This window comes from Macrobrachium rosenbergii, chromosome 53 (genome assembly GCF_040412425.1).
Source record: "Macrobrachium rosenbergii isolate ZJJX-2024 chromosome 53, ASM4041242v1, whole genome shotgun sequence".
Classification (NCBI taxonomy): domain Eukaryota; kingdom Metazoa; phylum Arthropoda; class Malacostraca; order Decapoda; family Palaemonidae; genus Macrobrachium; species Macrobrachium rosenbergii.
Window position 1 is genome coordinate 48,442,561 of NC_089793.1, and position 26,476 is coordinate 48,469,036.

Genomic DNA, 26,476 nt, shown 5'->3' on the forward strand with positions numbered 1-26,476 from the left:
AAGAAATCTACTGTATTTTATTAAGAAATCTGACTAGATAGACTGACTAAGGTAACTCCATAGACAAATAAATCAAGGTAAATACTGTAGCTTAGGGCCTTCTTCATGTGAGGGAAGATTACGTAAGACTCAAGGGTTCTCTTAATTAATTATATTTACATAATAAACACAGATCAGAAGAATGATGAATTACTGGGCAGGTAATAATGAGGACATGCTAAATGAATGAATCCTACACAGGAGAAATATTCTACACCGATGATGTCTTCATAACAGGAACATCGTAGAGGGGTAGATTAAGGGGTGGCATAAGGCCACTGCACATGGGATAGAGCCGAGAATGGTTCCACAACCAGGGCCAATCTGCAAGATATGCAAGACAGATGGTGCCAAATAGCTCAGTTCAACACTAAATGCCTAATTACATTAAAATCTGATGCTCCAACACAAATTACTGTAGGTGATTGCACAATGGAAATAAATAATAAATCAGACAGAGAAATAACAGGATTGTGATTGACTAAGAAACCTTATTCCTGTACATTACCTTCGTCAAGATGACAATGTCCTCGTCCAATAGGGGCGGCAACACTAGAGGAGGGAATTAAAAATGCCACGACAAAGGTATACTGGTCTGAACCTCGGGATCTAGTAAATTAAAAATGACATTATAAAAGTATACTGGTCCAAACCTCGGGATCAAACATGTAGAGGGTACAAGGGACAGGTAAAGGTAAGGACATCTGTCCTTGGCAGAGTTCTGAGCACTTCTCTGTCTGACTGCTGTTGCATGGTCCATTTATAACCTTGGGAATTACACCTTGACCTCCAGGTAGGTGGCGCAAAGGTCAATTACAGCCTCGTTTTCTAAAGCAAACACATGGGCATTTAGCCAGGTCTCGTGGAGAGGTTACCATTCCTGAGTGATGTGGCGCCAACTTTCTCTTTTCTGGCTCCTCCCTTGCCCGTTGTCCGGCGCCAGCGAGGAAGGTATCCTTGAAGGCCACACCTAGAATTAAGGACCTCAGGCAGCCATTTTGAACAGAGGGAGAGGGATTAGGCTTAACCATCTGGGAAATGGAGGAAAGAATTGATGAAGGGGTGAATGAAACCCACAGTTCTATCTATTTAAGAAATAACTAAAATGAATCGTATTCTCAGTTACGTTATTGTGTAGTAAAACAGGTGAGGTTGCTTGAAAAGAAGTTTCCTTTGTTGCACCTCCCCAACCAAGTTAGTATTCACACCCTAGATCAGGTGAGAATGATTTACCAGCAAGCAAACTCACTCAAAGACTTTACTTTATTTCTCTCTCACTTCCTTCTGGTGCCCTATAAATTTTTAACTTAAATTTTTTTATGTAGCAATTAATTTTAAAAGGCAAAACATCAATAGTGACATTTATGTTTAACGCAGAATAAATACTTCCTGCTGAAATGACATATACTATCGTTAAATTATTATTACGTTAAAGCAGCATATGACAAATGTCAAAGTATATTCACAACATAACAGTACAGGTAAAATAAGGAATTAACACTAGGTTAATTCTAGAGATACTTCATGCACTCTTAATCATAACTCAAGTACGAGTTTTGCATTCATGTAGTTAGTCTGCCTTGAAGAGGCATTACAATAAAGTAAGCATGGGTTTGGTTAGGTGTTGCCACGATACTTAAGAACGATGGTTCAGCGCCATTCAGGCACTATAAACACAAGGTTGCAAGTCTGAGACTCGAGATTTATTACAGAAATAAACAACGAGAATAGATGACAGATTTAAAGTAATCAGTGATTGTTATAAAAAATGGTGATTAAATATGCCAAGATTATATTCCTTAGCCTATAGAAAATGGCTAGGTTTGTTCCTTAGCTCAAGACGGCTACAAGGCAGCCAGAGGGCGCTACTCCTCTGGAAGGATCATTTGCCAACATTTACGACAATGGCTATGGCATATCTTATTTTAAATGTATCATGCTGTGATAGGCGTCAGAGAGAAGTCATAGGACATAAAATTGGAATATCTGTCAATGGCACTCTGCACTGGCAGGGGGGAATTAAAGTAAAACGTGGGCCTTGGTAAGGCATAAAATAAATGTGAGTAATAATAAAAAATAAGGAAAGGGAAATGTTAAGGAAAAAGAATAAATTACAGTTATAACGAAAATAAATAGGTGAAGAACCCTGACATACTCTTCTGGATAGAAGTGCCAAAGTCTTCATAGGATAAAGGGATGGCACTGTGCCGGTTTGGCAATGGTGCCAGGAGAGCTCAGTGGCTCTCTTTAAGTTACCTGGAATTATCTATGCCCGTGGTATTTCTTTCACAGGCCTCCTTTAGGTGGACGGTTTGTCTTGGCCCGGGAATCAGTGGGACCGAGCCCAAATGGGGGTATTTGAATGCCACCTGTGTCAGCTTCCTTGACAGCCGATGCATGGGTCTTCCTTACAAGCTCTACCATGATCCGTTGCAGTTCCTTGAGTTCATCAGCCATTTGAGACATGGCAGAATCCTTACTCATGGGCGTGTCTGCGGTGGACTGGGACAGAGAGGAGGAGGTCAGTGTGGGCATGAGAGGCTCACAGGTTACACTGACCAGCTCAGGCATGGGTTGAGAGGCCATTCTTTGGGTGAGCTTCTGCTGTGATTGGAAGGATCCGTCTCTCCTACGGCACTGGAAGCGGAGCCAAGCAAAGAGAAGAGAGGGGACCCTGACTGGGATCTTTGGAAAGGTGATTGGGAACGTACTCTGGCACTGGAACTAAGGCAGGCTCAGGTACTCGTACTATATCAGAAATTTGCTCACCGTTCGGGACAGGCAGGGCTTGGCACTGCTCAGTGCACTCAAGTGGCACTGGCAGGATTGCGACTCAAGTTTGGGATCTCCTAGAGGGAGATCTATTTGGTGCCTTGGCACTGGTACTGGAGCAGGGCCTGGCACAGGACTGGGCTTTGAAATTTGCTCAGATGGAGGTGGCCACTACACAGCATACTCAGGTGGCACTGGCAGTGGGATGAATGCAGGTAGTTGAGGCTTACTCATGCCTAATAATGGGTTGAGGGGTCTGGACCTCAGGATTGCTGCAAATTAAACGGGGACTGGGAATCTTGTCCTGGGATGAGGTCATAACCTCCAGGAATGCATCTAGCTACTGGGAGGTCGCAGATTTCATATCTATGAGGTCTAGTGATCTTCAACTTGACAGTAGGAAATATCATCTTAAAGTGATTGATACCTTCAATCGTGACAAGTGTACATCTGTTAATGGTAGCTCTACAGGGAACTTTATCTTCCCTTATGAGGGACATTTGTGCGCCAGAGCCATCAAATGCCTTGACCTGGCTAGTGGGGCATCCACCTCGGGGAGGTGCCACATATATGGGACCCTGGGCTGGAGGACCTAAGGATATTGGGTTGGTGACTGCCAAGGCAAGGGCGGGCATACTTGACATATTGTTAGGGCATGTTGCCCATTGGGCAGAGTGCCCATAGATTTTGCAAGTGAGGCAATAAGTCTGGCTATAATCTTTACCTGGCACTGTCCCATTCGGTGGCTCGATGGGGTGTTGTCTTGTTTGAGAACATAGAGGGTTTTTCTGGCTGATTCTCAGCCTTCAAACGTCATTGTTCAGCAGGGTGACTTGTTCTCTTACATTACCCACACACTGGTTTCTTATGCTGGTGCCCATTCTTGGGAGGTTGCTGGGAGTTGGTCGAGGCAGGTGAGGAGGGATATAATTTTCGTCCATGGGAACTAAGATGGAGATGATGAGTATCCCGAATGTCAGCCCAACAACAGCACTTGACCACTGTCTTAGGCACTTTGTCACACAGATGGGTGGCAAGGGCTGGTGGGGCGTAATGTGAAAAGTCCTTGAGCTGGAAGAGTTCGAGGATTTCCTCTGCACTTGTGGCTTTGCGGGATTCTAGCCATCATTGTAGGGCCTGGGTCTTTTTAAAAATCCACTCACACCAGGTGTGGCCTGACTCTTTGGGCACATTTCTCTACCTTCTCCTCCAACAGTCGGGAATTATCTCAAAAGCCTTCATGATGGGTTGGCAGACAAGGGTGAGATTTCCTTGATCCTCAGGGGGAAGAGCATTGAATGCAATGGCACCCTTCCCGTCAAGGTGCCGTCCCAGGATCAGTGACACTTCTTCCGTAGAGGGCTGATAGGTCGTCAGGATGTTGTCAATATGGTCGAGCCAGGCTTTAGGCTTGGCTTCGTCCCATTTTCTTATGAGGGAGCCTACACTGCTGAGGGTTGAATGTGGAGAGGGCGTTGGTTTGTTGTGCATGCCTTAAGCTGCCATCGCAAGCTGATGAGCTCTTTCTTTCTCCCTCTCCTGCCTCTCCTTCGCCTTCTCCTGCCTTTCTGCCTCCTTCTCCGGCCTTTCTGCCTCTTCTCGTTCCTCCCTGGCTATTCTTTTGGCCTATTTTTCTGCCTTGGAGTTGTCTACTCTCTCTTGGACCCAATCCCTCAGGGCTTGTCCTGAGAGTCCCATGTCCTTTCCTGCAGACATGTAGAACTTGAAGTCCTCATTTAGCTGGGCTCTGGATGTCGTCGACATCTTGAAATAATGCTTATATGTGTGTGACTCTTTAGAAAATCAATGAGTCTGAAAAGACTCAAATTTCAGGATGTTTGAAAAGACTCAGGGCTGTTAGAATGTACAGGTTCAATATGTCTGATGAGACTCAATATTGTTCGAAATGAACAGATTTAGGGTGTCTGAATAGACTCAAGTTGTCTGAAAAGACTCAGGTTGTCTAAAAGACTCAAGTTGTCTCAAAAGACTTAAATTTCAGGGTGGCTGAAAGACTCAGATTGTCTGAAAAGACTTACATTTCAGGATGTTTGAAAAACTCAAAATTCAGGGTGTCTGACAGGACCCAAATTTCAGGGTGTCTGAAAAGACCCAAATTTCATGGTGCCTGAAAAAGACTAAGACTCAGCCATTAATAATGAATGAAAATTAATGTCTGAATAAGACTCATACTCAGCCATTCGTAATGAACGAAAATCAGCCCAAGCTAACGTAAGCCTTTATGTGTATTTCTATTTTGCAGAGAGACACTGCAGAACTAATAAAAAGGCTTATGGGGACATACACTTAGTGTGTGTATAGGAAATTTTCCTTGCGCTGTCGAAATAATTTAAATGTGGCATGATGAAAACAGTACATTGATCCTATCGAATATTAAAATCTCCAACGTACGAGGGTAAGACAAAAAATGATTAAACTTATCATGTACGGGCAGTCTGGACTGCCCAGAGGTTATGAGTGGGGAAGGAAAGAAATTGTTATTCTCCGTTATCAAAGCAAACCTTAGCTCGCACATGACTACTAATAGTACTCTAGAGTTTACTTCTGGTCTCATGATGTGCTGTCGATGAATGAGTCAGGCAGATGGGAGGGGGACCCTTGACTGCTTGTCTGGCGTTTGCCTGGGCAACCCCCTTTCCCACGCTCGGAGGCTTTCCACAGTAATGAATGAAAATGAAATTTTTCAATAAATAAATTTACAGGAATACTGCAGGCTTGCGGAGGAATATCCGACTCAGTTAAGAATTAAAATTTTTTTTATTCTCAAAAACTGCAGCGATCTTCATGGATGTATGGATAAAATTTAGCGAGCGAAAGAAAGGGATTTATATACGAGCGATGTGCATGTGTCATTTATAACAATGGAATTTTTAGTAGAACTCACAAATTAAAGATGGCAGACGGTTAGGGATGGGGTCATGTGGCCTGGAATTGAAGATTCTGGGGCGGAATTTGCTATTCTATTGATTGGAGAGCAGAAATATAGATTCCTAAATACTTCCTAGGTTGATGTATTGATCAAGCTTGAGAGAGAGAGAGAGAGAGAGAGAGAGAGAGAGAGAGAGAGAGAGAGAGAGAGAGAGAGAGAGAGAGGATAAATCCAGGAATACAAAAATAGCTGGAATCAGAGCCTTGGTGATCGCCTACACAATATGCTTATCTAGGAATTCAGGACTTTGGAATTGTCCTTATCATGTGGATGAAGGAATAAGCGCACTATTCCTTTATTAATTCTTTGATTGAGTTGCTCCATAGCTTCCTATTCTTAAAACATGCAGCTAACATGCGATAGCACAAAAAATCTCATGGAATTGTTAATACACTCTCTCTTCTCATGAACTAATTTGGCATGCACGTGGTCTATCAATTACCTAACACTAATTGCAGTCACTTTTTTGCACCTAGCATAAACCTACACAAAATAATTCGACGAGTACTTACCCTGTGGAACTGGCTTAAAGTGGAGGGGGTATGATACTAGGATCGTCTCTAATTATGCAGACCAGCTAGCAGTTGCTATTCTGCTGCTAATTGCAACACAACTGCATACTCGGCAAGGTCAGTCAATGCTACGTATTTGCCTTTGATATTTACTGGACTCTGGGCAGCAACAGATGAGCGCAGGGAGTTCTTTACATTATCAAGAAATCTACTGTATTTTATTAAGAAATCTGACTAAATAGACTGATTAAGGTAACTCCATAGACGAATAAATCAAGGGAAATACTGTGGCTTAGGGACTTCTTCATGTGAGGGAAGATTACATAAAACTCAAGGGTTCTCTTAATTAATTATATTTACATAATAAATGCAGATCAGAAGAATGACGAATTACTGGGCAGGTGATAATAAGGGCCTGCTAAATGAATGAATCCTACACAGGAGAATTATTCTACACAGATGATGTCTTCATAACAGGAACATTGTAGAGGGTTGTTTAAGGGATGGCATAAGCCACCACACATGGGATAAAGCCGAGAGTGGTTCCAGAGCCAGGGCGGATCTGCAAGATATGCAAGATGATTACATGCAAGAATAATAAGACGCTCAAAGGGAGCTGAGGGAATGCACAGATAGTGCCAGATAACTCAGTTAAACACTAAATGCATAATTACGTTAACACTTGATGTTCCAACACAAATTACTGAAGGTGATCGCACAATGGAAAAAGAAAATAAATCAGACAGAGAAATAACAGGATCGTGACTGACTAAGAAACCTTATTCCGGTACATTACCTTCATCAAGATGACGATGTCCTCGTCCAATAGGGGCATCGACACTGGAGGAGGGAATTAAATATCCTATGACAAAAGTATACTGGTCTGAACCTCGGGATCAAACATGTGGAGGATACAAGGGACAGGCAAAGGTAAGTAAATCTTTCCTTGGTAGAGTTCTGAGCCCTTCTTTCTCTGACTGCTGTTGCATGGTCCATTTATAACCACAGGAATTACACCATATCATCTAGGTAGGTGGCACAAAGGTCACTCTCCACCTCGTTTTCTATAGTGAACACATGGGCATTCAGCCAGGCCTCATGCAGAGGTTATCATTCCTGAGTGACGTTGGGCCAACTTTCTCTTTTCTGGCTCCTCCCTTGCCCGTTGTCCGGTTCAGGCGAGGAAGGCATCCTTGAAGGCCACACCTAGGATTAAGACCCTCAGGCAGTCATTTTGAACAGAGAGAAAGAGGGATTAGGCTTAATCATCTGGGAAATGAAGGAGAGCATTGATGAAGGGGCAAATGAAACCCACAGTTCTTTCTATTTAAGAAATAACTAAAATGAATTGTATTCTCTGTTATGATATTGTGGTAAAACAAGCGAGGTTGCTTGAAAAGAATTTTCCTTCATTGAGACATATATATATATATATATATATATATATATATATATATATATATATATATATATATATATATATATATATATATATATATATATATATATATATAATGAACACAATCACATGTGGGACAGAAATAAATTTCTGACTCACATCAGGATCAAACAGGTCTTTCAATTGAAAGGCAAGGGCACTCTCTTCTATGGCCTAGTGGGTAGCGCCCTTGCCTTTCAATTGAGAGACCTGGGCTCGATCTGATGTGAGTCAGAAATTTACATATATATACATATGTATATGTGTGTGTGCATGTGTGTATATAAATATATATATATATATATATATATATATATATATATATATATATATATATATATATATATATATATATATATATATATATATATATATATATATATATATATATATATATATATATATATATATATATATATATATATATATATATATATATATATATATATATATATATAAGGGTGTTTTGAAATCAGAGCCGCCCTCTACAGCATAAACTAAAAGTAATTCCAGAACAGGTATTTATTCAGGTTTCTCTCTGAGTATTTAATATTTTGTGTGCCCTCCATCTGCCTGTACCACATCCTGCATTCTTGAGGGTATGTTTTCAGCAAATCAAAAAAGCTGAGACTCAAACTCCATTTCCCTGAGCACTTCAGTCACCTCTCTTCGCAGGCCATCGAGGCTTGGTATACCATCATAGTTCACTGTGCATGCTTCAACACAATCCTTTAAGATACTACCAATGTTTTCACACACATTAAGGTCAGGGGAGCTACCTGGAAATTCATTTGATTAGAAGAAATCGATACCACTGTTTCAAAGCAGCTCCTGTGTCTGAAGAGCCTTGAAACATGGTGCCTTATCATGCAAAAATGTGACTTCTTCAACAGATAACACATTTTCAGGATCTTTGAGGAAAGGAAATACTCCACCAGTAAGCACAGTTTCTCTGTAGTATTCGCCATTCCATGACTGTCCTTTTTCTTTGATGATCCATATTAAGCGTTTGGCTGTGAAACAGAGAAAAATTCCAAACATTCAAGAAATTTCACAACTTGGCCATAGCACACGTCATCGCTGATATCATCCAACTTTGCAGCCCAAATGATGTCATTTTTATGATTTGGCTTCCTGACTATGTAAATGAAGAATTCATCTCATGCGGCAACATGGAGAAAGTCAGCTTCATCCCAATCTCTAAGAAATGAAACACAACTCACAATATACAGCACTATAACTTCTCTTCTTTCCCCTTCTTTTTCTAGTTCAAGTGCCAATTTACATAAAGACTTTCTTGGTCTACCCACTGCCTCAACTATGATGTCTTTTGACTCCTGAGAGAGAACTTCAGGCCTTCCAAGTTTCTCACTCTTTTCGTGATGGCAGTCATATGGATTTTTGTTCCAGTTTCTTTTAACAAAGGATTCATCTCTTTTAATGTATTTTCCTATCCAGCAATGTGAAATGAAGGATGCGCTAGCATCCCAGGCCTCTCTGAAGGTTATACCCCGGATTCGGTCAATCCATCTGATTTCCTCCAAGTCGTTAGCCATGGCTGTATCTAACTTCATCACTCAGTCTGAAAATACAAGAAATGTAAAATGAAAAATAGCTTAATGGAAACTTAAAATAATGTACTTGGAGATAGGCTATAGCAGAAAACTTCATGCTTTCCATTTGTTCTGTGGAGTGGGGGGCTCTATTTCGAAACACCTGGTGTGTGTGTGTATATATATATATATATATATATATATATATATATATATATATATATATATATATATATATATATATATATATATATAATATTTGCAACAAAAATATTTCGAAAATATGTATTTCCTCATTTTCTTTTGTTGAAGGGGTGCAAGGGTAAGAATGTGGTGGATAATAAGGAGCGAGGAAAGAAGTATAATAAATCAATAATGTAAATATTGGAAATACAGAATATTATTTACCCGTGATGAACCTGACTTAATTATCGATTGATGAAAGACTTGAAAACTAATTTCATAAACATTACCTCTTACTTCGTAAATCTTATCTTATAAAACTGTATGCAATTTAGGAATTGGCTGAATTATTATTATTAAAAAGTTTAACCAGACCACTGAGCTGACTATCAGCTCTGATAGGGCTGGCCCGAAGGATTAGGATGAAATGACAAGTCTAGGCTAGAAGCCTAGCACTGGGACCAAATAGGTCACTCGCTAATGATGAATGAACGAAAATGAAAATGAAATTAAAAGCTGTAAAAAGGCATACGCTTTCACACGGGAACACACTCACACAATAAATACATTTGTACTCATGTTTCCATATATACTCACTGAAAAGGTATATTAAAATTCAAAATAAATTAAGTAAAATCATAAAATTTACTTATTTTAAAATTCATTATACTGACTGATTGATTTTTTATATTTTATCAATTAACTCACAGCTTCTCATGAACATTAAAATGGGTACTGCTGGAAATGTTTTAGATTCCGATAAAATTTCTTTTATTGGTCTATTTCCAAAATTTGACAATCGCTGCAAGTCATATTTTGGACATTCACACAGTACATGCTTAACTGTTATCAACACATTGCAATCTGGGCATTTAGGAGGAGGTCCACATAGACTGTTCATTAAGTGTCCATGTGTCAAACGAGTATGGCCTATTCGAAGACGCGTCAGAATTATTTATGTGTGTGTCTCTCTCTCTCTCTCTGATATGACGAACTTCATTTTCCAACACTGGATTTTATCTGTTTTAATTTATTATTTTCAGGTTCTTCGTTCCATATATTTTGCCATTTACTTACAATGACCGTTTTTATATATCTTGTATAATCACTAATAGGGATATCTACATTTGCTCATGTCATGTGGACCACTTCTTTAGCTGCTTTATCAGCCTCTTCATTTCCCTTAATCCCTACATGGGCAGGGATCCAACATATTTCAGTATTTTTCCCTTATACAATTTATGGAGTGAAAATTTTATGTGTTGTAAAATATTATTTTTTTTTATTATATTATAGCTTTGAACGGTCTCTATAGCGCTTCTGGAGTTGCTATAAATCACAAAATTATTACTTGAGACTTCTCTAATTATTTTTATGTCTAATATTATTGCACATAACTCAGTTGTAAATACTGAGGCGTTATCTGGTAGAGAGAACTGATGCATTTTGTCTGGGGATACTGCAGCATATCCCACTCTGTATTGTGACTTAGATCCGTCGGTGTATATGGCGTAATGTGGACCTTTTCTACTGTGTGTTGTCTATGGTATTCTGGAAAATGTGAATGACTTTTTGATAAATATTTTAAGTGTGTACAAATTCTCATTTTATTCATTGTCCAAGGAGGAGGTAATTTTAATATTACAGGTAATTGTACATTTATATTTAGCGACTCAAACAATCTTCGAGCTCTAATTGGGAAAGGAGGTAGATGATTGTTTATAAGCACATCTCTTAATCCAAATAATTTTTGGTTGGAGAATCATTTGTCTGAATTCTCAGAGCACTCTTCATTGTTACTAGCTCTCTATGGAGAGAGAAAGGTAGTTCACCACATTCAACTTGTAAAGAAGACGTTGGTGATGATCGAAAAACTCCTGAACATATTCTAAGACCTTCATTATGAACTGGGTCTACCATTTTCAGCGTTGCGTCTGATGCCGAGTCATATATTTCACTTCCATAATCAGCGATAGACAGCAATGTGGCTTTATACAGTAAAGTAAGGGTATGTCTATCGGCTCCCCAATAGTGTTCGATAATTTTTTAATTAGGTTTAATGCTCTTTTACATTTTGATTTCATATATGTTATGTGGGCTTTCCAGTTCAAGTGAGTGTCAAATACTAATCCCAAATTGGTATGGAATGATTTCTGATTTTTAAATCTATTTCTTCACCTTTTTTCCACTTTTTATTTTTATAAAACATTACTGCTTGAGTCTTTTGTATAGAAAATTTGAAGCCTACAGATGAGGCCCATTCGCCTATTTTTACTATAGTTTTATCAATGATTCGCTCTGCATGTTTTATGCGAGATGCTGAATAATATATGGCAAAATCATCCATGTACAAGATACTTTTAATTCCAATAGGTAGATTATTACTGATAACATTTATTACTAAAGTAAACAGTGTGCCACTAAGGACGCTTCCTTGTGGAACACCATTTTCAGGTGGAAATGTACTTGACAATACATCATGAATTCTCACTTGAAAAGTGCGATTTGCCCGAAAGTTTTTGATAAACCTAGGTAAAGGTCCACGGATGTTATTTTTATGTAACTTTTTAATATTGCATGCCTCCATGTAGTATCATATGCCTTTTCAATGTCAAAAAAGACGGCTATAGTTATTTGTTTTCATTCAAATCCTCTTTGTATGTGGTCTCCCAAGTTAGACAGAGAATCCAGTGTAGATCTGTTACATTGTGACCCAAATTGAGTGGTAGTCAAAATTTTGTTTTCTCGAATGTGCCATGTTAGTCGAGCATTTACCATTTTCTCTAGTAATTTGCATACACAACTAGTTAAAGAAACTGGTCTGTAATTGTTCACATTACTGGGATCTTTTCCAGGTTTGGGGATAGGAATAATTATAGCTTTACGCTATTAATAAGGAAACAAATTTCGAAGCCATAAGTGCTTATAAAACTCTAATAAGCATGTCTTTGCCAAAGGTGCTAAATGGCAGATCATTTCAAAACAAATACTGTCACCTCCAGGGGCAGATTTACCACTGTTCAGCAGAGCAAATTCTAACTCTTCCATATTAAATTTTCTATTATAATATATATCTTCTATGGTTTCAAAATTTATTGCCATTAACTCTATATTATTTTTCCTTGTTCAGAAATGCTCATCTAAATTTTTGTCGCTACTTACTTTTGCTAAGTTTTCACCTATTACATTACTTATTTCTTTAGGATCAAGTATTCTTTACCTATCTTTTATTATGGCATGTCTAGGTGGTTTAACATGGGTACCATTTATTTTTCTGAAGTTTTCCCCTATTTTTTAGAGAGATCTGATACCTATTTTCTCCATGAAATGATTCTTCCTTGAATTAATTCTCTTTTAAATTTTGCAGATATTTTGTTATATAGAGGTTTTAATGTATTAAATTCTAATAATAATACAGTCAGCTTTTGCAAGGTTCCTTCTAATATCGATAATGTTTTGTTTAGTTTACTGAATTTTCTATTCAAATTATCTGATTGTCTTCTAATTTGGTGTTTTATTTTTATTAACTCTGTTAGTTTTTCAGACCACCATGGGACTTTGTGTTTTGTTGGATGAGGTTTGGATTTTGGTATTGCTTTATCAGCTGCATTTGTAATGATATCAACAAGAAATTTATTAGTTTCATTATGGTCTTTTCAATATTCAAATGGTGGGATATTCCTAGTGTGGAATTTATATTGCTCCGAATCTGCTTTATAAATGTTATATTGACGGGCATGCTTGGTGGGATTGTTTTGTAACAATGAAATTAATATTGGGAAATGATTACTTGTATGCAAGTCTTCAACTGTATTCCAATACAATCTGTCAACTATGTTTGTTGTCGATTGAGGAAAATGTGCCATGTGTTTTAGAAAAATATGTGTTGATTTCGTTATCATTTATGCAGCACATGTCACATGAATCTATGAATTCGTCTATTTTACTTCCTGCTCTATTTGAGTCTGTACAATTACAGTCCCACATCGGGTTGTTGGCATTAAAATCACCTACTATTAATGTAGGTTCCTTGGCATTATTAAGTAATTCTTTAAGTTTGTCAAAGTCATAATTTTTATTGGGTTGGGTGTTTAAATTATAAATTACATAATTATCGTTTTTTAATCGTATTCTAATACTCGATATTTGCAGATCAGTAAAGTTTATGTACATATACAGCAGTACCTAATTTCCTTCTTACTCTCTAGATGAAGATGCTAAGGTATATTTACCTATTGCTGATATTGTTTTGTTGACATGTTGTAAACATAATATCATAGTTTCGTATTCTTTTAGTAATCGTTGTACTTCTCCTAGGTATAATCTGGTCTGAAGACCATTTACGTTCCATTGTATAATATAGCTATTGAAAATATTTTACTATAGCGGTCGAGTTTTACTCTCTGTTTTTTGTATTATCAACTTGGATTTTTTCTAATAATTACTCACGACATTCATTTGTTTTTCTTTATAATATACTAAGTGCTCAACGCACATGCACCCTTTTTCATGGGTACTCAAATCTGTGGTTTCTTTTTCTATATTTCATAAAGTTTTTATAATGTTTGCTAAACCATCTTTTGTTGTTTTTGTTATTGTTGCACAATTCAATGAAACAATCATTACATCCACAAGAGTTGTCATTTATATTTTTTTCTTTATTTGTTCTTGTTGTACGATTGTCTTCCACTTCTTCGGTATTTTGAATATCTGTATCCATTGGTTTTATTATTATTTTAGGAGATAATGGAATACTTTTAACTTGTTTTTGTTTTTGTTCTTTCTTCATATCTTTTGTCTTTGATTTTACCGATGTTTCTCTGACAGTTGTTGGTGTCTTTGTTTTGAGTGGTGTTCTTTCCAATGGCCTTTTTTTATCTTTAATTTCCAGTCTATCAGGTCCCTCTTCTGTTACTTCCGTCGTAGCGTCATCCCGTGTTCCTATTTGCATTAACATTTGAAATGAATTTGACAAAATGTTATCCATATCATTTGTACTTGTTTCTTTATTCTTTACCATTTTAATTTTTTTCCCTTGGGCATTAATTTCTTATTGCGATTTACTTTTCTGTGCTTCGTTACTTCTATTTCTATGTATTTTTGTTTCTTTATTGGTTCCTGTTATTGAAGAATAGGTATGTTTCTTAGATGGATCTTGCATTCCTCTCACTTTTAATTCCAACTTAGCTTCTTTTACAGACATCCTTGTTCGCTCTTGTAACATTTTCAATTCTGTATTGTATATGTAGTACATACATTCTTTGGACCTTGCATGATGATCCTGTCCACAGTTTACACATTGTGTGGCATGTTCGTCAGATCCACAATAAGCACATACAGGTTCATTACAACAGTTTTTCTTCGTGTGTCCATATTTACTACAATTTTGACATTGTAGTGGCTTTGGGACATAAGGTCTCAGTTCCCTATTTTGGCCCAAAATTGTTATTTTTTGAGGTAAATCTTGACCCTCACATTTTATTTTTGCAATTCTTAATACTTTAATATTCTGTTTACTTGGTATTATATATACCTCACAATATTAGACTTTGGTATATCTAATTTTAAGAGAGTCCAACAGCATATTTTTAACAACTGGTTCGTCATTATTTTCACGAAGTACAATAGTACCCTGAATGTTGTTCATAGTATCAAGCTTCTTTACTTTTACATTCACATTGTTGATGCTTTTTATTGGTAGAAAGTTTTCAGACTGGTTTTTTGTTGTAGCTTCTATAAGCCACGTCTTCATTTTTATTTGTCTAAACGATATTTCTGTCGTTGAGTGTCTTTTTAATAAGAAGTTTTCCAACTTTACGGCTGAGATTTGTTGTTCTGTTTCAATGGTTAGAAACCTTGACCAACTTTCACTCCCAAAAAGGGAGTCGAAGTGAGTCAAGGTTGGGTCAAGACGATATTTACTTCTTTTGGCTTTGTTGTGCACTGGAGCATAAGGTTCCAGTGTGATTACATTTGGATTCTTTTTGTTTTTTCCAAAGAAAGGTTGTTACAGGAGGTTCCAGCAGTTGTCAACTGTGATGAGTCACTACCATCAAAGGGCCTGGGGGTACTCGAATCTTTATTTTCACTTAGCATAAAGATTTGAGGGAGAAAAAAAATTAACCTGATAACATCAAAAAGATATCATCAGCTTTTCATGGAGTTTTATTCTTCCACTAATGGCACAAGTGAGAACCAACTCCCAAATGTCCGCTCCCTACCCTACCCCACAGGGGATGGCACAACATGATTAGAGTGGCCCAAGTGTAAGCCAAACCCGCTTACTAGGACTGAGAGTATTACAAGAATACAATCATCCCCACCCTAATCATGTTATGGGCAAACCGGATAGAATGCCAAGAGTCCTATCCATAGAACCAGACCCCCCTGGAATCCGTGGTCCAGCCCTAACGAATAGTTCCGCCTTTGAGCTACCAATCTGGTAACTCTCGGGTCTGAACCTTATCGGGTAGTTGATGGTCCTACCACAGTTCTCACTATTTAGCTTCAGATATAAACCCATTCCCAGCTATGATATCTTTTCCTATTTATCAGGTCCAATAAATTTTTATTAAAAGTGGAAAATTCCACAAGTTTAATCCAAAATAATATATGTTGGTATAGGAGACTCTTGGACTCAAACCCGGGAACAAATTGCTGGGGTTCAAGAGCCCCCTCACCACGTCAAGGTGGTCTCATATCGAGGGGGAGGAATTGGCTAGTAACCAACCTTGAATGTTTGGTGGAGGTTAAATAATATATATATATATATATATATATATATATATATAGTTCTATATACAACCAGTATAGAGCATAGATGAAACTTTCCACCTAGTAACCAACCTTGAATGTTTGGTGGAGGTTAAATAATATATATATATATATATATATATATATATATATATATATATATATATATATATATATACATATATATATATATATATATATATATATATATATATATATATATATATATATATATATATATATATATATATTTATTTATTTATTTATACCCACTGAGACCCCTTGTCCAGGAATCTGTAGAAACATTGAAGGTACAATGCGGTCTCTTGCCATTTAAATTTCGCGCGCTTGAGGAGTTTACAGCGCTCCCGACTCCCTGTTCCTGCGATTTGATCTTCCTTGGTCGTCCCAATTTTCCCAAACAACTACGTTGTTCCACAGCAGACGCGAGGATGGACGAAAAAGAAAAGATTTTCCCTGCTACATCTTGTAAGTAACGTTTCAATGGTTTAATTTGTGTACTGGGCATAATCACTGGGGTCTTCTAGAGCGTATTGGAAGGAGTTAATGGAGAAAATTTAAAGTTTAGCGGAGATAATCTCTTAAAATGAACTCCTGCATTATATTGGTATGGTTTGCGCAATATCCACACTGGCCCTGTACGTGTACATTTTCCAGCTATTTTCTCCAAAACTCCACCTTTAGCAGGTTTGAAGATGATTCTTTTGTCAGATTTAAGTGTCTTGGCTTAATGTGATATCGTTATTCAAGTGAAGTGATAATCCTGTTAAAAATATATATAAACAACTGAAACGCAGCTTTTTCCGTCCAGACTCTGCAGGCTTGTCCAGTAATCTGCACTATCGGTCCCAATGTCCACTACATGCACAATTTAATATGGGCTTTAATCAGGCTTCTAATATTTCGATTATAAGGGTTCTCCTCTCAAGAGCATAGTCATGGTATAATAATAATAATATAATAATAATATAATAATAATAATAATAATAATAATAATAATAATAATAATAATAATAATAATAATAATAATAATAATAATAATAATAATTTTATTATAGTAATAATAATAATAACAATAATAATAGTTATTATTTGTCTCCTACTTCCAGCCCCTCTCTCTCTCTCTCTCTCTGATCCATCCTTGATCACTTAAAGTGAAAGGCAAAATTTATTGCAAGAAATTTTTTACATTTTTTTATTTTATATTTCAGTACATTGATTTTTCCACAGGTACGTAGGTAGATGATGCTCCAGATCTCGATTTTGATGTCAGTGACATAAGTGATGATGAGGACGAGGAATGGACACCTGCTGAGCGTGGGAAATTAAAATATGCAGAAGACACGTCTTCTGAAAGTGAGGTAGAAGAGGAGGAGGATGATCAACAACCAGTTACCTCGCCTTCTGATCATACCAGACAATTGTATTTCAAAGTGGACCCTCATTTTAAAGGACAACTTGGCCAACATCCAAAAGTTCCAGAGGTTAGGCCAATTGATTATTTTGAATCCTACATAAATGAAGATTGTGTTTGATAAAAATCACTAATGCTACAAATCAATGTTATGTTGTTGAAAATGGTACATCTCTAGGTGCGACCAAAAAGGAAATGTCAATTTTTATAGGGGATAAATTTTGTGATGTCTGTAATAGAGATACCTAGAATCAGAATATATTGGAAGAGGTATACCAAAACAGGTTTAATTTGCAGAAATATGACCTGAGATAGGTTCTTCAAAATTAGGGGCAATCTTAAAGTTGTTGATGACAATTTGATTACTGTAGCTTCAAGAAAGTGTGATAAATTATGAAAGATAAGATCAATTTTGGAAAGTGTTTGCTCAAGATGCTTAAAGTTACCTAAGCAAGGTAAAATAAGTGCAGATGAGAGTCCATGATACCTTTTCGGGGTAAGTGGAGTCTGAGACAGCATGTGCCAGGTGAACCTAATCCAGAGGGTTTGAAATGTTTTGTTTTAGCTTCTCCTAATGGTACTGTTTTAGAATTTCAGATATTTACAGGCAAAGAACCTATTGTTAAAATTATTAGGGCACATGGTGTGATACCAGACAGGAATAGTGGTATTGGAGAAGCTGCTGTTCTTCGATTTGTCAGAAGTGTTGATCCTGGAACTATCATGTACTTTGATAGATATTTCACATCTCCAGTCTTACTTTTAGAACTGGTCAAGCATAACTTACATGGCACAGGTATTATAAAAACCGAACTTGCTTCCTAAGGGTGCCAAATTCAAGTCTGAGAAAGAGGTGACAAAAGCCAGGAGCTAGCTATAACCAAGTAAGATCTGATGGGGTCTATGCTGTAGGTCAGCTAGTTCTTATGGATTCTGCTATCCATTCAACTGAACCTGAAGATGAATGTAAGAGACGGTCTAAAAGGGAAAATACGCATGTAAAGGTTAACAGACCTGCATCAGTTAGGAAGTATATTGCTGCTATGGGAGGAGCTGATGTTTATAATCAGATTTTATCTTACTGTAGGAGTTCTTCCAAGACAAGTAAGTGGACAGTTCACTGCATTCTACACTTTCTTGATGGAATACAAAGTCAACTGCAGTGAACTTAAGAAGTATCTAGATTTTGAAATACCACTAGGTGTTCAGTTAACTGATGGTGTTCTTTGGTCAGATGCAGGTCAACATCAGAACCCAAGTGTTAATCATGATTAAGAGGATAAACAAAATTGTTCAGTTGCAATGACAAGAAAAAGGCCTGAAGTCACAGCCACTCCCAAGCAAAGCTTTCAGAACTAAGCACATACCATTTGCACTTCCACCACACTCAAGAGTTCAAAAGATGCAGAAATTCTGGGTGTATGGAAAAACATAGAATTATGTGCTCCTCCTGTGAAGCATTTTTGTGCTTAACTTCTGGTAGAAATTTTGTTGCATTTCACTCCCCCTAGTAGTGTTCCAGCAAGTTTTCTTGTTCTTTATTATGAGTGTTTCATACATTCCTTTGAATTGTATTCAATATATTTTTCAGAGATATTTCCCTGTATTCATTCTCCCCAGTAATCATCAAACTCAAGAGTTCAAAAGATTCAGCAATCCTGGGTGAATGGAGAAATGTAGAATTATGTACGCCTCTTATGAATTATTTCTGTGTTTGATTTCTAGTAGAATTTGTTTTTGCTGTATTTTTTTTTTCCTTAGTGGGGTTTCAACAAATTTCCTTAATTTGGTGATTTGCTCACCTATTGTATGAATGTTTTCATTCATTTTCAGGTTGATATTTTACAGTATTTCCTTCCCCAAATATTGGTTTATTTTCTTTGTTATTTTCATAATAAATCTGCAAGCAGTTTCTGTTGTTTTCTTTTCAAATAATCACTGAAATTATTCTTCAATCATACTTTGATAGCAAAGAGAACTGTTGTTCAGCTCACTGGACATATTACTTCGGGGTGCAGCCAAAATCGAAAAATTAATTTTCTGCTAAGATATTTTTGGAGGAAAGAAGTGAAAATACGAAGTGCGAGATCTTTGTACTACACAGAGTGATACATGGAACCCAGTCTAACCTTTGTCTCCTCACAACGGACCAGATGTACAGGTATCTGGTTACATTTTGTTCCGACGTTGCTGCCTATAATAGTGCGAATCATTCCTATCGACTTTCCCATAAGCTAAATAACTTAACAAATACTAGCGCTTGGAGCAATCTTGAGCAACAAGATAAAGTCTTAAATTTATCAAACACCCCGCCCCCTTACCATAAACCAACACTTAGTTTTAAACCTTGGTTTATCCTTTGCCCTCGTGCCAAACTGGAAAAATTATCTAGATTTCATAGTTGCTTTTGACAAATTCATATCTGATAAAAATTACTGCCGAGAAGAGATGTGTTTAAAAGGCATTTTACTAAATGCAACAGCTGACCTTAATAAGAAATACCCTGTCCCCCGTAGATTTATGAAAGCCATCCGCTCGCTACAAAAATTAGATGTTGTAATAGGTAGATCCGACAAAGACGGCAAAATCATAATCATTGACAAAGACTTTTACCTCAGCAAAATCAACCAACTCCTTAGAGACACAAAGACTTATGACAAATTAACGAAAAATCCCCTCTAAAACGTCCCCACAGATTTTTTTTTTAGAAAACTAAGATTAACTGGCAAAGACAATAAGAGCATTGAACTACTGGGAAAATTTACAGTCATTAACTCAAAACTACCTTACTTTTATGGCCTTCCCAAAACTCATAAAGATAATCTTCCATTCAGACCTATTATCTCATGTGCACGAAGCTTTCAATTATAAAATTCCTATGTGGTTAGCTGGCCTCCTTTCCCATTTCTCAGACACATTTTCTCCCAGTGACATTAAACATTCTGAAGAGTTCTGCCTCAAATTCAAAGAAGCACATATACCACTTTACAACATAAAACTTTTAAGCCTAGGTGCATATATTCACAATATTACTGGTACAGGACGTTCTACAGTTTATGAGAGAAAAATTAGCCCCCTATTCAGATCATTTCCCACTAGCCCTATATATAAAATAATAAAGTTAATTGAATTATGTGTATCAAATAACGTCTTTTCATTTGGGGAGTCATTCTATAAGCAAAAATTCGGGTGCAGCAGGGGCAGCCGTTGAAGTCCTGTTTTGTCCAATCTATACGTGGAATATTTTGAAACTATAATAATAAATGCAATAAAACCTAAAGACATGCTGTGAGTGAGATATGTAGATGATATCCTGACATTTTGGAATAATAGGTGGGGCAGTTTCAATGACTTTCTTTCAAAATTAAATGCATTAGTGCCTAGCATCAAATTTAAAGCTGAATGCGAAACAGACAACAAAATTCCTTTCCTTGACGTTTTAATAATTAGAGACACGACAGAATACAAATTTACCATATACAGAATACCAACATTTTCACTTTCATACATTCAGTATTTTACTTATCGTGACATTTCTATCAAGACTGGTGTGGCCAGCAATTTATTGCTAAGAGCCTTACGGATTTGCTCCCCAGATTTCCTTGAAAAGGAAATTGAACTAATCTGTAAGCAGGTGTCATCTCTAAACTACCCTGACCGTACAATTGAGAAAGCGATCCACAAAGCTAACAATCTTCTACCGTCCCCATCAAAACATGACTAGAGAGATGCCCAACAATAAAATAAAAACCCCACACCTAGACAGGATTAAGACATTGACACGGACACTTGGAAACTCTAACCCTTTTGCTTTTACCTACCCAAATACCTTAGCCAAATCCCTGATTAACGTCCAACGAAAACCAGTTCCCAAAGACAGGAGCCTACGAAATCCCTTGCCTCGACTGTGACCAATCTTATATCGGTTTTACAGGTAAATCACTCCCCCAGAGATTAATACAGCATAAACGTTCAGTTAGGCATGGACAACAGAGCTCAGCTATTTTTAACTTCATAAATAGCCATAATCACAGAACAAACTGGAATTTGTCACGTATAATTTATAGCAGCAATTGTCGGTTCAAAAGCCAGATGGTAGAATCAGCTTTGATTAAACAAAGAAATACGATGAACCACTTAAAAGCAGTCCGGGACTCAGATGTTATAGATAAAATCTTCCTCCAACCAGCAATTAAGAAGATTAAAGAGAAATTGTCGAATGGAGTGACGTAACAGCTGACCTACGGACCTTTTGGTATAAATGCCACTTTTCTGTAACTCTTCTCATTCACTTCTTACCTGAAGAGAGACAACTGGTCTCCGAAATATAGCATTTACTTTCTACATTTTGGCGTTTTTATGGACTCCTTATTTCTGATGAAATCCTGTTTTAACAGAAAATATTTCACAGTCATATATATATATATATATATATATATATATATATATATATATATATATATATATATATATATATATATATATATATATATATATATATATATATATATATATATATATATATATATATAAATATATATATACATATACATATATATATATATATATATATATATACATATATATATATATATATATATATATATATATATATTATAAATATATATGCATATATATATACATGTATGTATATATGTAAATACATATATATATATATGTATATATATATATATATATATATATATATATATATATATATATATATGTATGTATATATACATATATATATATATATGTATATATATGTATATGTATATACATGTATATATGTATATATATATATATATATGTATATATAAGTATATATATTATTTAAATATATAAATTATATATATATATATATATATATATATATATAAATATATATATATATATATCAATATATATATATATATTATATATATATATATATATATATATATATATATATATATATATATATATATATATATATATATATATATATTCCTATGACACTGTTCATGTTTTGGTATTCTTGCTCTCATCGCGTGTAAATAACAAGTAAACATTCACCTCAGCCCATTCGTGCTCATTTCTATTTTATTAGAGTATAACGATTACCATAAACTCCTCAATTCTCATTTCTTCTAAGTAGGACAGAATCTGCCATGGAACCATTTGTCATTCTGCGTTGACCGCAAGAGGTCACTGACCTCTGGTACGAAACACTGACTTAATGATGTCCAGCATTTTCTTGTTAAAGTTCTAAAAACAAATTAACTTTTCATAATAGTAATTAGTAGCAAATTTATTCCATGCGATTTTCCTGGTTGTAAATTTTATATTTTCTGAACTGACGCTTTGCTAAAATTAGAGTGTTATTTACAAATCATATTCGTTCATTTTGGTAATTAGTGTGTTCTTCTGAAACCATAAAGTAGAATGCTAAGTGAAGTGATAAAGCAGAGAAGTGTCTGAAGCAAGCATGGAACACACCCACCAAATGCCCAACCTGAATGATGTTATTCCTCTAGGCATCGGGGTTTGTAAGTACTACATTTAAAGCACCTCTTGACTCTCACACGTTAAGTATACTACTTTTTATTAAAGAATAACATCATTTTCAAATTACCGTTGAAAAAGAACTCATAAATTTCACAGGAATCATACTGCTGCCACCCTAAGTATTTTCATTATAATTCTTTAACAAAAATGTAAGTTCTTTCTAATTTCTATGATACATTGGTTTCAAGGTGAAAATTATAAAACAATCACTTGTTTATTATTGCCTTTTGTTTTTTAAAGGTCAAACTTATTATTTAGTGTAGCTGTGAAAACACACACACATACAGAACATACATATTTTTGTATGCTGCGGACGCATAAACTTCATCACAATGTTGGAGACACTCCTCTGCAGTTAAAATTCTTATGGATGAGCTAAGGCAAGATTTTAAAGGAGAACCACGGAAGCCATGGCAAAGTCATGGAGGAAGCTCGTTTTCTCTCTCTCTCTCTCTCTCTCTCTCTCTCTCTCTCTCTCTCTCTCTCTCTCTCTCTCTCTCTCTCTCTCTCTCTCATATGGACTATGGACTCCATAACCCTGAAAAAGAAGTAACCCCAACTCAATCAAGGGACAAAGTTGCTTAAAACAGGAACAACGACGGTAAGACAAATCACACTATTGCGGGCTTCAGCTCCCACCGGAAAATGCAGTACGCATCACAGTTGTCAAACTGCAAAACCGCAAACAGTGTTTGTATAGGAAAGGGAAATGTGTAATGTTAATTCAGTGCGGATAGAGCTTGATTACTTTTTATTACTGTGAGTTGGATGTTAGCATGTGTCATTTTTTTTATCAGAGCGAATGTGCAAATACATATTTCGAAAAGTAACTTGCTTGAATATTACTACAAAAACTTAAGCTAACAGACACATTTTAACTTAAGCATTCTAGATACAACTGATAAAAATGCAAATAGGAATAACAAGTACACTGGATTGAGAAACAAACGTCATTTTATTAGAGATGATAACGGTAATTGAATTAAACGGGAATTTCTCAAAATAAAAGTGCTGCGTTTGGCAACTGGTGATTTCCTTTTTTCTTTTACGCAACAAAACAACAAGATTAATATATCGTCTAATCCTAATCGGCTTTTCTATAAACGACAGAAGAAGCTTAGAATAAAGTAAATGTTACAATCACAAGGAAAATCTTAGTACCAGAAAAATATCGCTAGGTATATAGGAAAGACCTTTAGGCACTCATATGTAAATGTTCTGCTGTTTCTGAGGTGGTGGACTGTTAGCAAAAGGCCTTATAAACCACACTCCCCTCGTTTGGCCTCAACTTTTGTTATCGCTGGTGTGGCCACCACCATGTATGAATTTCTTAACATAGTCTTGAGAGCTATAAAGTGCTGCTTTAAATCTTTCACTGAAATGAACACATTAATTATAATAGCTGGGACGCTGAGGCTCGTCACGTCAATTACATTTTTTTTTTTTCTACCATTAAATATTCAGGCGGATCTTCCTTTACTTAATTTCACTTGTTCCATTTCCATCCATTTAGTGTTTTTATAATCACACTTTATTTTCATATACACATTTCAGTAACCATGCTCAATTCTGTTTCTGGTCCTTTTAATCTTCTCTAGCGTTTTACATCTCAATCACCGCACGATTCCCGCAATCGCAGTCACAATCCTTTGTGCTACGAATTTCGATACAACTCTCTCTTTAGTAGGCCATACCCTGGGCAACAGAAACAGATAGAGACGTGATAACTGTCTCTTACATTATATTTTTCCACAAATCTGGCTTTATCTTCACTACCCTTCAATGTTAACTTGATTCAACTTTGTTACCAGACCAATTTTCTTGTTTAAGTTGACAGCGCTACATCTGTCATGTTCTTGCCTCTTTTAGTAGTCCTCACACATCTCTTCTCCCCAGCCTGGTTTCTTCTTTACTGACCGTCAAATTCCTCCTAATTCCAACCGTTCTTTACGAGTATATCTTTGCACCTCGGCCTTCTTAGAAGCTTATCTCACTCTGACTTTAGCTTGATATTTTGGGCCTGGAAATAAAAAGTTGAAAGGCTTTAATTAAAAAATCACATTGTCGGTTTGACAGTCTGCGTCTAAGAAGCTGGGTATCCTTTTCAGGTCCCACATGTCTCGTCCGAGTGGCGTCTACAGATTTATGTACGACTTCATCTATTCTTGTGTCGTACTGCTTCCATATATCACGATAATACTTACAACTTTCTTATTTTGGCGTAATTCACACTCACTAATCTACTTGGGAGATTAGAATCACGGCCTTTCAGTATATTGAATGACTCGACTCTCTTGCCAAGTAATATGACCGTAACGCCTTTGCGAGGAGGTAGTCTCTCTGTTTGACGTTACTGTTTCTGTGAGCATTGCCCTCAAGAACATATTGATTGATTGCAGGTCCACTCTACTTCCATTATTGCTGTACTACTTGTCAGGCTTCCTCAAGTCCCATGTACATTACACTGTGCAGAGGCCAGATAATCAAAGGCCAAACTATTCGACCATCTTTTATACTATACCCTGCTAGAATGCTGTATATTTTGCCTTCAGCCAGAAATCCACGGGTGCATATTTCTCCCAGGAAACGGCGTCTTGTAAACCTTCCTTGTCTCGATAATTCACCCATAGAAAATTGCAAGAGAAAGGGTGGCGCTTAAATCTAAACGATTTCTAAATCCTCTTATATCATAAATGACCACATGATGGAGACTGAAATGTGCAAACCGTTCGTCTCCCCTTCTCACAAAAAATGAGTTGTTGAACTTGGCTAATTCACGATAATGGAATCCGCGGATTATGCTCCTAAAAGAACTAGGTTAATCACGATCTGTTAATCATAATCGCATTAAAAGTTGACGACGACTTACAGTATGTGGAAAATGGAAAATAAAATACTCGTCAGAGTGCGCGTTCGGCGGCTCTTTTCTTCTTTCTGTTTGGCTCTCCACGACTCTTGCCGCTTTCTGTTCTTCAAGGGCAAGGCTACAGTCTATCGCTTCATTATGGGGCTGGAAGCCCGGATAAGATAAGGGAGATACGATAAGGGGTCTGCGTTATGAGAAAAACATATTTATGAGATAAAAATGCAACTTAACTTTCCCTATTAATAATTAGTATGATGCTGATATTTAATAAAGTGTTTTAAAATGCAGTCAAGGACCTCGACCAATTTTTTTTCTTTTAGAAAGTACCCAGCTTTGGTCGTGAATTTTCAAGATATATCTTGCAAATGTATTTCGTAGTCTTGAACACAACCCATAAGCCAAAATTTACTTTAACAACTCTCCTTGAA

The 26,476-nt window shown here is 36.4% G+C and overlaps 1 long non-coding RNA gene across 1 annotated transcript; it reads left to right on the plus strand.

Moving 5' to 3' along the window:
* The first annotated feature begins 16,607 nt into the window (after positions 1–16,607).
* On the plus strand, positions 16,608–17,910 carry LOC136834183 (uncharacterized). Its single transcript, XR_010851667.1, has 2 exons — positions 16,608–16,689; positions 17,452–17,910. It is a non-coding gene; the product is annotated as an uncharacterized lncRNA (long non-coding RNA).
* Positions 17,911–26,476: the final 8,566 nt, after the last annotated feature.